The 12032-nt window shown below is 41.1% G+C and overlaps 2 protein-coding genes across 12 annotated transcripts in view; both read left to right on the plus strand.

Moving 5' to 3' along the window:
• LOC127696628 (zinc finger protein 431-like) overlaps nucleotides 1–12032 on the plus strand; it is a 229751-nt gene that overhangs the window by 196806 nt on the left and 20913 nt on the right. The gene's annotated exons all lie outside the window — the stretch shown is intronic.
• LOC127696627 (zinc finger protein 431-like) overlaps nucleotides 1–12032 on the plus strand; it is a 101897-nt gene that overhangs the window by 70050 nt on the left and 19815 nt on the right. The window contains exons 1-2 of one of the 11 annotated variants that reach the window (XM_052199474.1): nucleotides 8113–9426; nucleotides 11175–11368. The exons of 8 other annotated variants lie outside the window; for them this stretch is intronic. The gene's annotated coding sequence lies outside the window, so the exon portion shown is untranslated. Of the gene's footprint in view, nucleotides 1–8112; nucleotides 9427–11174; nucleotides 11369–12032 lie in introns of those variants that run through there. 2 more of the 11 variants (XM_052199470.1, XM_052199471.1) reach the window with 2 other exon arrangements.

The following is a 12032-nucleotide window of genomic DNA, read 5'->3' on the forward strand; positions in this document are numbered from 1 at the left end:
TCCCGCTGGGGCCTGCTGGACTCACCAGAGCACACTGACTCCTCCCAGCTGGCCTCTTGCAGGACCTGGAGATGTGGTGTTGTACCCCAGGCTGTTCTGGATCCCAAAGCAGAGATCTGAAGGCTCCAGCCAGAGGCCTCAGGAATGGAACCTAAGCTCTGTGGTGCCGACCCACCAGAGCAACCTGTCGAGACATTTTTTTAGGATAAAGAGAGAGAACTGCTTGGAGAAAACTCTCCCCTCCCCCCCCCCCCCCCCCCGCCTCTCCCCCGCCTCTCTCTCTGTCTCTCTCTGTCTCTGTCTCTCTGTCATATGTGTAAGCACTCACATGTGCACACACACACATATACAAAGCATAGCATGGACAGATATCTCTTAGAGAAACAAGAAAGCAGGACATGAACAGTCAAGAAGCTGAGCATAGAGGGCAGCAAACTGGAAATCTTTCTCAAGCAGAACTAGGGACATCAGCTAGAACCCACAGTTTGGCTTCTAGTCTTTTTGTTTAATTTTGTTTTGTTTTGTTTTGTTTTGTTTTGTTTTGTTTTGTTTTGTTTTGTTTTGCTTTGCTTTGCTTTGCTGTTCTCAGGCATCCCTTGTCTTTGAATCCCGCTCAGAGCCAAGGCTTGTCATTGGAACCCCTTGTTTAAGGTGCTGTTTTTCTCAGTGTTTCTAGGTGGATTCCTTAAAAAAAACTCCAGGTGTCCATATGTGAATTGTCTCTGGATCTTCAACCCTAGTCGATGGATCAAGCTGTGTGTTCATATACCAGTACCATGTAGTTATTTTCCTGTTCCAGATTGTTGTAGCTCTCCTTGGTTTTGTCATGGACCTGGAACTTGCCCTTTCGAGGATTTTAACGTTTTCTTTGGCATTTGTCAGGGATTGTGTTGAATTTGCAGATTAGTTTGTGAAGATTCATATTTTTATGGCTTTAAGCCTACCAATTCAAGAGCATGAGAAAATTTCCATCTTCTTATATCTACTTAAATTTCTTTAAATAATTGAACTTCTCATGCAAATCTTTCATTTGCTTTTTTAACGTGACTTACTTTTTAAATGTTACTCTGACATCTTTCATTTGTTATTATGTTGTTGCTCTGAGTTTTTTCTCAGTCCATTTCTCATCTTGATATAGGTGGCATACAGGAGGGCTATAGATTCATTTTACAGTTTTCAGTTAATCTTGCATCTAGCCACTTTCCTGAAAGAGTTAGAAACTTGGTAGTAGAATTTTTTTGGTCACTAAGGTCATATCACCTCCTATTTAGTGTAATTTGAATTTTTATTCTCCAAATTATATCCCCTTGATCTCTTGGCAAGAATTGTCTAATTCTTCTAGGTAGAACTTCAAGCCTCCTATGGAGCACAGATATAGAAACAAGTCAGCCTTTTCCTGTTCCTCATTTGAATTACCAATGTGTTGCTCCCACCTGTTGTTATGTTTGTTTACCTGTTAGACAGGGTGTCACTGTACAGCCCAGGGCGGCCTGCTGGAGGCCCAGGCCCATGATCACATCCAGCCTCTCCTCTCAAATACCTGAATACCCTCTGTGTGTCTGAGTTCAAACTCTTCCCGTGTGAAATGGAAGGCTGCCATGGATGGAGATAGTGTCACCATACGAGTCTAGAATAGAGAGGTGTAAGGCAACAAACAGCACCACTGGCTGCTGGCCATGCACACTCCAGTCAGACCAGACTACCCAGGCTTGCCTGGACGGTGTAGGACATTCTTACTTTACTGGGTTTTCTTTTGTTCCGTATTAGCTTGTTCTACTATTTTGTAATTACAGCCAGGTCAGAGGTTTGGTTAGTCTAAGAATCTTAGCCACACCTCAAACCCTTCTAACATATTTCATATTATTTATGGTTATTAGAAAGGGTGTTGTTTCTCTGATCTCTTTCTCACACCGTTTGCCTTTTCATATAAGAGGAATGTAAGAGGGCTATCAGTTTTGTTTGATATAGTCTAAGATCCAGTCGTTGTCTTGAATGTGTTTATGAGCTAAAAAAGTTTTCTTATGGAATTTTTCAGTTCACTTATATACACTATCCTATAATCAGCCAGTTTGTATACTTTGAATTTTTCATTTCCAAATTATATACTCTTGTTCTTCTGTTATCGTGTTTCTCAGTACAATTTCAAGTTCTATATTAATAGATATGCAGAAAGTAGACAGCCTTGTTTTGGTTGTAGAACCAGTGGTATTTCTTTTAGCTTCTGCTCATTTAATTTGATGTTGGCTGTAGAATTTCCATAAACTCCCTGTGTTATATTGCAGTACGTCAGTTTTATCCCTAATCTACCCAAGCCTCTTCATGAAGTGGTTTTGTATTTTGGAGGACTTGTTTGTTGTCCAGTGAGATGGTGCTGTGGTTTCTTTCTGTGAGTTTCTTTCTATGGTGGATCACATTTCCTGATTTTCCTGTGTTGAGTCATCACTGCATCTCTGGATGAATCCTAGTTGATCAGGGTGCATGGTATTATTGATGTGTTCATGATGGCTGTTTGCAAGTATTTTATCAAATATTTTGCATATTTGTTCATGAAGGATTTGGTCTTTCCTTCTTGAGTCTGTATATGCTTTGGTGTAAGCGTAACTGTGGTTTCATAAAAGGAATTGAATAATATTCCTCCTGTTTCTCCTTTGTAGACTACTGTTAAGTATTGGCCTTAAATCTCCTTTTAAAATCCTGTTGACTTCTGCCAACTCAGCTCTCCAGCTGTGTCATTTTTAGTTCAAATTCTGTAATGATAGCTTCTGTTTTACTAGAGTTATTTTGCTAATTAAACTGTGTATATTGTGTCAATTTAATATATAATAATGAATCTGATTGAAACAAATATTTCATCATTCCATTTATTTCTTTCTCTTTTCAGATTTGATGGAGTACAGGATTATTTTTTTTAATTTTTATTTTTTATTTTTTTTAATTCGATATAATTTATTTACATTTCAAATGATTTCCCCTTTTCTAGCCCCCCCCACTCCCCGATAGTCCCGTAAGCCCCCTTCTCTTCCCCTGTCCTCCCTCCCACCCCTTCCCACTTCCCCGTTCTGGTTTTGCCGAATACTGTTTCACTGAGTCTTTCCAGAACCAGGGGCCACTCCTCCTTTCTTCTTGTATCTCATTTGATGTGTGAATTATGTTTTGGGTATTCCAGTTTTCTAGGTTAATAACCACTTATTAGTGAGCGCATACCATGATTCACCTTTTGAGTCTGGGTTACCTCACTTAGTATGATGTTCTCTAGCTCCATCCATTTGCCTAAGAATTTCATGAATTCATTGTTTCTAATGGCTGAATAGTACTCCATTGTGTAGATATACCACATTTTTTGCACCCACTCTTCTGTTGAGGGATACCTGGGTTCTTTCCAGCATCTGGCAATTATAAATAGGGCTGCTATGAACATAGTAGAGCATGTATCCTTATTACATGGTGGGGAATCCTCTGGATATATGCCCAGGAGTGGTATAGCAGGATCTTCTGGAAGTGAGGTGCCCAGTTTTCAGAGGAACCGCCAGACTGATTTCCAGAGTGGTTGTACCAATTTGCAACCCCACCAGCAGTGGAGGAGTGTTCCTCTTTCTCCACACCCTCTCCAACACCTGCTGTCTCCTGAATTTTTAATCTTAGCCATTCTGACTGGTGTAAGATGAAATCTTAGGGTTGTTTTGATTTGCATTTCCCTAATGACTAATGAAGTTGAGCATTTTTTAAGATGCTTCTCTGCCATCCGAAGTTCTTCAAGTGAGAATTCTTTGTTTAACTCTGTACCCCATTTTTTAATAGGGTTGTTCGGTTTTCTGGAGTCTAACTTCTTGAGTTCTTTATATATATTGGATATTAGCCCTCTATCTGATGTAGGGTTGGTGAAGATCTTTTCCCAATTTGTTGGTTGCCGATCTGTCCTCTTGATGGTGTCCTTTGCCTTACAGAAACTCTGTAACCTTATGAGGTCCCATTTGTCAATTCTTGCTCTTAGAGCATACGCTATTGGTGTTCTGTTCAGAAACTTTCTCCCTGTACCGATGTCCTCAAGGGTCTTCCCCAGTTTCTTTTCTATTAGCTTCAGAGTGTCTGGCTTTATGTGGAGGTCCTTGATCCATTTGGATTTGAGCTTAGTACAAGGAGACAAGGATGGATCAATTCGCATTCTTCTGCATGCTGACCTCCAGTTGAACCAGCACCATTTGTTGAAAAGGCTATCTTTTTTCCATTGGATGTTTTCAGCCTCTTTGTCAAGGATCAAGTGGCCATAGGTGTGTGGGTTCATTTCTGGATCTTCAATCCTGTTCCATTGATCCTCCTGCCTGTCACTGTACCAATACCATGCAGTTTTTAACACTATTGCTCTGTAGTATTGCTTGAGGTCAGGGATACTGATTCCCCCAGATTTTCTTTTGTTGCTGAGAATAGTTTTAGCTATCCTGGGTTTTTTGTTGTTCCAGATGAATTTGATAATTGCTCTTTCTAACTCTGTGAAGAATTGAGTTGGGATTTTGATGGGTATTGCATTGAATCTGTATAGTGCTTTAGGCAAAATGGCCATTTTAACTATATTGATTCTACCGATCCATGAGCATGGGAGGTTTTCCCATTTTTTGAGGTCTTCTTCCATTTCCTTCTTCAGAGTCTTGAAGTTCTTGTCATACAGATCGTTCACATGTTTGGTAAGAGTCACCCCAAGATACTTTATACTGTTTGTGGCTATTGTGAAGGGGGTCATTTCCCTAATTTCTTTCTCAGCCTGCTTATCCTTTGAGTATAGGAAGGCCACTGATTTGCTGGAGTTAATTTTATAACCTGCCACTTTGCTGAAGTTGTTTATCAGCTGTAGGAGCTCTCTAGTGGAGTTCTTTGGGTCACTTAGGTAGACGATCATGTCGTCTGCAAATAATGATAGTTTGACTTCTTCCTTTCCAATTTGTATCCCTTTGACCTCTTTATGTTGTCGAATTGCCCGAGCTAGTACCTCAGGTACAATATTGAAAAGATAAGGAGAAAGGGGGCAGCCTTGTCTGGTCCCTGATTTCAGTGGGATTGCTTCAAGTTTCTTTCCATTTAGTTTGATGCTGGCTACCGGTTTGCTGTATATTGCTCTTACTATGTTTAGGTATTGGCCTTGAATTCCTGTTCTCTCCAAGACTTTAATCATGAAGAGATGCTGAATTTTGTCAAATGCTTTTTCAGCATCCAATGAAATGACCATGTGGTTTTGTTCTTTGAGTTTGTTTATGTAGTGGATTGTATTGATGGATTTCCGTATATTGAACCAACCCTGCATTCCCGGGATAAAGCCTACTTGATCATGGTGGATGATCGTTTTGATGTGTTCTTGGATTCGGTTGGCAAGAATTTTATTGAATATTTTTGCATCTATGTTCATAAGGGAAATTGGTCTGCAGTTCTCTTTCTTTGTTGGATCTTTTTGTGGCTTTGGTATCAGCATAATTGTGGCTTCGTAGAAGGATTTGGGTAGTGTTCCTTCTGGTTCTATTTTGTGGAATAGTTTGAGGAGTATTGGTGTTAACTCTTCTTTGAAGGTCTGGTAGAATTCTGCACTGAAGCCATCTGGTCCTGTGCTTTTTTTGGTTGGAAGACTTTCTATGACTCCTTCTATTTCTTTAGGCATTATGGGACTGTTTAGATGGTCTAGTTGGTCCTGATTTAATTTTGGTATTTGGTATCTGTCAAGGAAATTGTCCATTTCCTCCAGATTCTCCAGTTGTGTTGAGTACAGGCTCTTGTAGTAGGATCTGATGATTTTTTGGATTTCCTCAGTTTCCGTTGTTATATCTCCCTTTTCATTTCTAAGTTTGTTAATTTGGATACTTTCTCTGTGCCCTTTGGTCAGTCTGGCTAAGGGTTTATCTATCTTGTTGATTTTCTCAAAGAACCAGCTCCTGGTTTTGTTGATTTTTTTGTATGGTTTTCTTTGTTTCTACTTGATTGATTTCGGCCCTGAGTTTGATGATTTCCTGTCTTCTACTCCTCCTGGGCGAAATAGCTTCTTTTTGTTCTAGGGCTTTCAGGTGTGTCATTAAGCTGGTAATGTATGCTCTCTCCATTTTCTTTTTGGAGGCACTCAGGGCTATGAGTTTTCCTCTTAGCACTGCTTTCATTGTGTCCCATAGATTTGGGTATATTGTGTTTTCATTTTCATTATGTTCTAAAAAGTCTTTAATTTCTTTCTTTATTTCTTCCTTGACCAAGGTATCATTGAGCAGAGTATTGTTCAGTTTCCACGTGTATGTGGGTTTTCTGTTGTTTCTGTTGCTATTGAAGACCACTTTTACTCCATAGTGATCAGATAGGAGGCATGGGATTAGTTCTATCTTCTTATATTTGTTGAGGTCTGTCTTGTGACCAATTATATGGTCGATTTTGGAGAAGGTACCATGAGGTGCTGAGAAAAAGGTATATTCTTTTGTCTTAGGATAGAATGTTCTATATATATCTGTTAAATCTAATTGGTCCAAAGCTTCAATTAGTTTCATTGTGTCCCTGTTTAGTTTCTGTTTTCCTGATCGGTCCATTGAGGAAAGTGCAGTGTTGAAGTCACCCACAATTATTGTGTTAGGTGCAATGTGTGCTTTTAGTTTTAATAAAGTTTCTTTTACGAAAGAGGGTGCCCTTGCATTTGGGGCATAGATGTTCAGGATTGACAGTTCTTCTTTTTGTATTTTTCCTTTGACCAGCAAGAAGTGTCCCTCAGGGTCCCTTTTGATGACTTTGGGTTGAAAGTCAATTTTATCTGATATTAAAATGGCTACTCCAGCTTGTTTCCTGAGACCATTTGCTTGTAAAATTGTCTTCCAGCCTTTTACTCTAAGGTGGTGTTTGTCTTTGACCCTGAGGTGTGTTTCCTGTAAGCAGCAAAATGTAGGGTCCTGTTTACGTATCCAGTCAGTTAGTCTGTGTCTTTTTATTGGGGCATTAAGTCCATTGATGTTAAGAGATATTAAGGAATAGTGATTGTTACTTCCTATCATTTTTGACGTTATTTTTTAAATTTGAATGCTTATCTTCTTTTGGGTTTGATGAAAGGTTACTATCTTCCTTTTTCCAGGGTGAAGTTTCCCTCCTTGTATTGGTGTTGTCCTCCTATTATCCTTTTTAGGGCCGGGTTTGTGGATAGATATTGGGTAAACTTGGTTTTGTCATGAAATATCTTAATTTCTCCATCTATGGTGATTGAGAGTTTTGCTGGATATAGTAGTTTTGGTTGGCATTTGTGTTCTCTTAGAGTCTGCATGAGATCTGCCCAGGACCTTCTAGCCTTCATAGTCTCAGGTGAAAAGTCTGCTGTGATTCTGATAGGTCTTCCTTTATATGTTACTTGGCCTTTTTCTCTTACTGCCTTTAGTATTCTTTCTTTGTTTAGAACATTTGGTGTTTTGATTATTATGTGACGGGAAGTATTTCTGTTCTGGTCCAGTCTGTTTGGAGTTCTGTAGGCTTCTTGTATATTCATGGGCATCTCTTTCTTTAGGTTAGGGAAGTTTTCTTCCATAATTTTATTGAAGATATTTGCTGGCCCTTTAAGTTGTAAATCTTCACTCTCATCTATGCCTATAATCCTTAGGTTTGGTCTTCTCATTGTGTCCTGGATTTCCTGGATATTTTGGGTTACAAGCTTTTTGCATTTTGCATTTTCTTTAACTGTTGAGTCCATGGTTTCTATGGAATCTTCAGCATCTGAGATTCTTTCTTCTATCTCTTGTATTCTGTTGTTGATATTTGCATCTCTGTCCCCTGATTTCTTCCCAAGGCTTTCTATCTCCAAAGTTGTCTCCCTTTGAGTTTTCTTAGTTGTTTCTACTTCTGATTTTAGATCCTGGATGGTTTTGCTTAGCTCCTTCACTTGCATGTTTGTGTTTTCCTGGAATTCTTTAAGAGATTTTTGTGTTTTCTTTTTCATGACCTCAGCCTGTTGACCAAAGTTCTCCTGTATTTCTTTAAGAGATTTTTGTGTTTCGTCTTTCATGACCCCAGCCTGTTGACCAAAGTTCTCCTGTATTTCTTTAAGTGTTTTTTGCATTTCCTCCTTGTTGGCTTTTGTATTCTCCTGGATTTCTTTCAATGATTTTTGTGTTTCCCTTGCAAGGGCTTCTAACTTTTGATCCATTTTCTCCTGAATTTCTTTAAGTATGTCCTTCATGTGTTCCTGTACCAGCATCATGACCAGTGATTTTAAATCCAGATCTTGTTTTACTGGTGTGATGGGGTATCCAGGACATGTTGGTAGAGGAGAATTGGGTTCAGATGTTGCCATATTGCCTTGATTTCTGTTAGTGACGTTCCTCCGTTTGCCTTTTGCCATCTAGTTCTCACTGGTGTTAGTTTGTCTTGTCAGTGCTGGACTCACCAGTGTAAGCTGCCCCTTCCCAGTTGGCCTCTGGTGCACAGCTTACCTCCTGCACTGCTTGTAGACAGGGTGCTGCTGCCCAGGCTGTTCAGATCCCAAAGCAGGCCCCCGAAGGCTCCCGCTGGGGCCCGCTGGATTCACTGGAGCACACTGACTTCTCCCAGCTGGCTTCCCGGAAGCCCAGCTAGCCACTTGCAGGACTTGGGGATGTGGTGCTGCCGCCCAGGCTGATCTGGATCCGGAAGCGGAGGGAGTAGGGCTGAGGGCTTCCGCCTGAGGCCTTGCCCCAGATTGTGTCTGTGGACCAGATGGAGCCTGTGTGCACCCCCAGGGAGTGCCGATGGTGTATGCTGCTGTGATCTCCCCTGTGTTCCGCTCACTCCGCTGGGCAGCCGATCCGCCAACCGGGCTGTCGCATACAAGGTTAGCCTGGCCACCCAGTCCCTGAGTCCAGGCAAAAGCCTGGGAGGCCAAGGTCCGAGCAAAGTTCCCCTAGGGCTATGACTGTTAATTGGGTCTGCCAGGTGACTAGGATGGCGGGCGTGCGTGCCCGCGCTCCCTGAAAGCGCCGGGAGAGTCTGCTGTGCTAACAATCCCCTGGGCTGGTTGACTCACAGATGGCCCACCAAGCCGCCCAGTCCTTGGGGTCAGTCCTGTGCCTTTTGGGGCCTAGACCCTCGCTTTGTTAGCCTCAGGCTATGCCTGTTACAGGTCTGCCCGCCAGAGCTCTCTGTCGTCCTGCAGGCAAAATGGCGGCGGCGCGCGCGCAGGCCTGGCCAAAAAAAAAAAAACCCCCTGGCTGGGTTGGCACCCCGATGGCCCCCCGACCCGCCCAGGGCCTGGGTGCAGGCCAACGCCCGTCGGGCTCAGACCACCGCGGTGTTGGCCTCGGATTATGTTTGTGTACCTCAGTCTGTCCGATCCCCGGAGTTCGGAACCAAGATGGATGCACCTCTCCTGACTGGTGGGAGGCCGAGTTCTGAAGTGGCCTCCGTGCAGGAAAGGCGCAGCACAACTGCAGCTGCTTGCCACCCGGCTGGTCAGCGAAGGTCAGTGGTCGTGGGCGCAGGGCCTAACTCGGAGTACAGGATTTTAATCATGTCTTTCTGGTTTTGGGGATTTTTCCATTTGCTTTTTGTTACGTGTCCTTTCTCACTTTGAGTTGATTATTTTAGATAATCTTTCCATGTCTTTAGGGCTTGATTTTTCTGAAAGAACAGCTTTTTGTTCCTGTCTCTGTCTCTCTCCTTTCACTTGGATAGTTTCTTGCTGTCTTGTCCTTTTTCTGTGCTTAGTCCTTTTTCTTCTAGCACGTTTAGGTGTGCTGTTATTCTAGCATGAGATTTCATTTTTTTTTTTTTGTCCTTTTTAATATGACAGTTACTGGAATAAACTATCCTCTTATCACCACTTGTGACTTCTGTCATGTAAGCTTGTGTGCTATGCATTCTATTTGATTGAATTGTAGAAAGTTTTTAATTTCTTTATTTCTATATTGACTTATTTATAGTAGACAGTTGTTCAGTTTCACAGGGTCCATAAGCCTTCATTTGTTTCTATTCCTTTTTTGTTGTTGTTGTTTTCATGTTTTTCTTTTTGTATACTTTATTTATTTACATTTCAAATGTTTTCCCCTTTCCAGTTCTTCTCTTCAGAAAACTGCTATCCTATCCCTGTTCACCCTGCATCTATGAGGGTGCTCCACCACCCACCCTCCCACTCCCCCAGGTGGGCCAGTCTCTAGATGGCCTTTCCTTCAGTCTCTGTTCCACACTTTTTCTTCATATTTCCTCCTATGAGTATTTTATTCCCCCTCCTATGAAGGCCCAGAGTATCCATATTTTGTTCGTCCTTCTTCTTGAGCATCATTTGATATGTGAATTATGTCTTGGATATTCCAAGCTTCTAAGCCAATATCCACTTATCAGTGAGTGCATACCATGTGTGTTCTTTTATGACTGGGTTACTTCACTTAGGATATTTTTCATTTCCACCCATTTGTGCCTGTGAGTTTCATAAAGGCATTATTTTTAATAGCTGAGTAGTATTCCATTGTGGAAATGTATCACATTTTCTGGATCCCTTCCTCTGTTGAGGGACATCTTGGTTGGTTCCAGCTTCTGGCTATTATAAATATGGTGGCTATGAACATAGTGGAGCCTGTGTACTTATTACATGTTAAAGTATCTTCTGGGTATATTTCCATGATGGATAGCTGGGTCCTGAGGAAGTACTATGTCCAATTTTCTGAAGACTTATTTCCAGAGGAGTTGTATCTGCTTGCAATTCCACCAGCAGTGGAGGAGTATTCCATATTCTCCACATCATCACCAGCATCTACGGTCAACTGAGTATTTTATTTTAGCCATTCTGACTGGTGTGAGGTGGAATCTCAGGGTTGTTTTCATTTGCATTTCCTTGATGTCTAAGGATGTTGAACATTTCTTTAGGTGCTTCTCAGCCCTTGAGTTTCCTCAATTGAGAATTCTCTGTTTAGCTCTGAACACCATTTTTAATAGGGTTATTTGTTTCTCTTCGGTCCACCTTCTTGAGTTTTTTGTATATATTGGATATTAGGCCTCTATCAGATGTGAGATTGGTATTGATCTTTTCCCAATCTGTTTGTTGCCATTTTGTCCTATTGACAGTGTCCTTCACCTTAAGGAAGCTTTGCAATTAATGAGGTCCCATTTGTTCATTCTTGATCTTAGAGCATAAGCCATTGGTGTTTTGTTTAGGAACTTTTCCCCTGTGCCCATGTGCTTGAGACTTTCCCCCATTCTCTCTCTTTTATTAGATTCAGTGCATCTGGTTTTATGTGGAGGTCCTTGATCCACTTGGTCTTGAGCTTTGAGTAAGGAGAGAAGAATGGATCCGTTTTCATTCCTCTACAAGTTGACTGCCAGTTGAACCAGCTCCATTGGCTGAAAATGCTGTATTTTTTTCTACTGGATGGTTTTAGCTCCTTTGTCAAAGATCAAGTGACCATAGGTATGTGGGATCAGTCCTGGGTCTTCAATTCTATTCTATTGATCTACATGCCTGTCACCTTATCAATAATATGCAATTTTCATCACTTCTTCTGTAGTACAGGTTGAGATCAGGAATACTGCTTCCCCCAAAAATTCTTCCATTGTTGAGAATAGTTTTTGGTATCCTGGGTTTTTTCTTATTCTAAATGAATTTGAAAATTGCTCTTTCTGTCTCTATGATAAATTGATTTGGAATTTTGATGGGGATTGCATTGAATCTATAGATTGCTTTCAGCAAGCTGGCCATTTTTACTATATTAATCCTGCCAGTCCCCGAGCCTGGGAGATGTTTCCATCTTTAGAGTTCTTCTTTGGTTTCTTTCTTTAGAGATTTAACTTTCTTGTCATACAGATCTTTTACTTGTTTGGTTAGAGTCACACCAACATATTTTATACAGTTTGTCACTATTGTGAAGGGTGCCGTTTCCCTAATTTCTTTCTCAGCCTGTTTATGCTTTGAGTAGAGTAAGGCTACTGATTTGTTTGATTGTTTTAATTTTATGTCTGGCCACTTTACTGAAGGTATTTATCAGCTGTAGTTCTCTGGTGGAGTTTTTGGGGCCACTTAATTATACTATTATATCTTCTGCAAATGGTGATATTTTTGACTTCTTCCTTAACAA

The sequence above is a fragment of the Apodemus sylvaticus genome, chromosome 11, assembly GCF_947179515.1.
Source record: "Apodemus sylvaticus chromosome 11, mApoSyl1.1, whole genome shotgun sequence".
NCBI lineage: Eukaryota > Metazoa > Chordata > Mammalia > Rodentia > Muridae > Apodemus > Apodemus sylvaticus.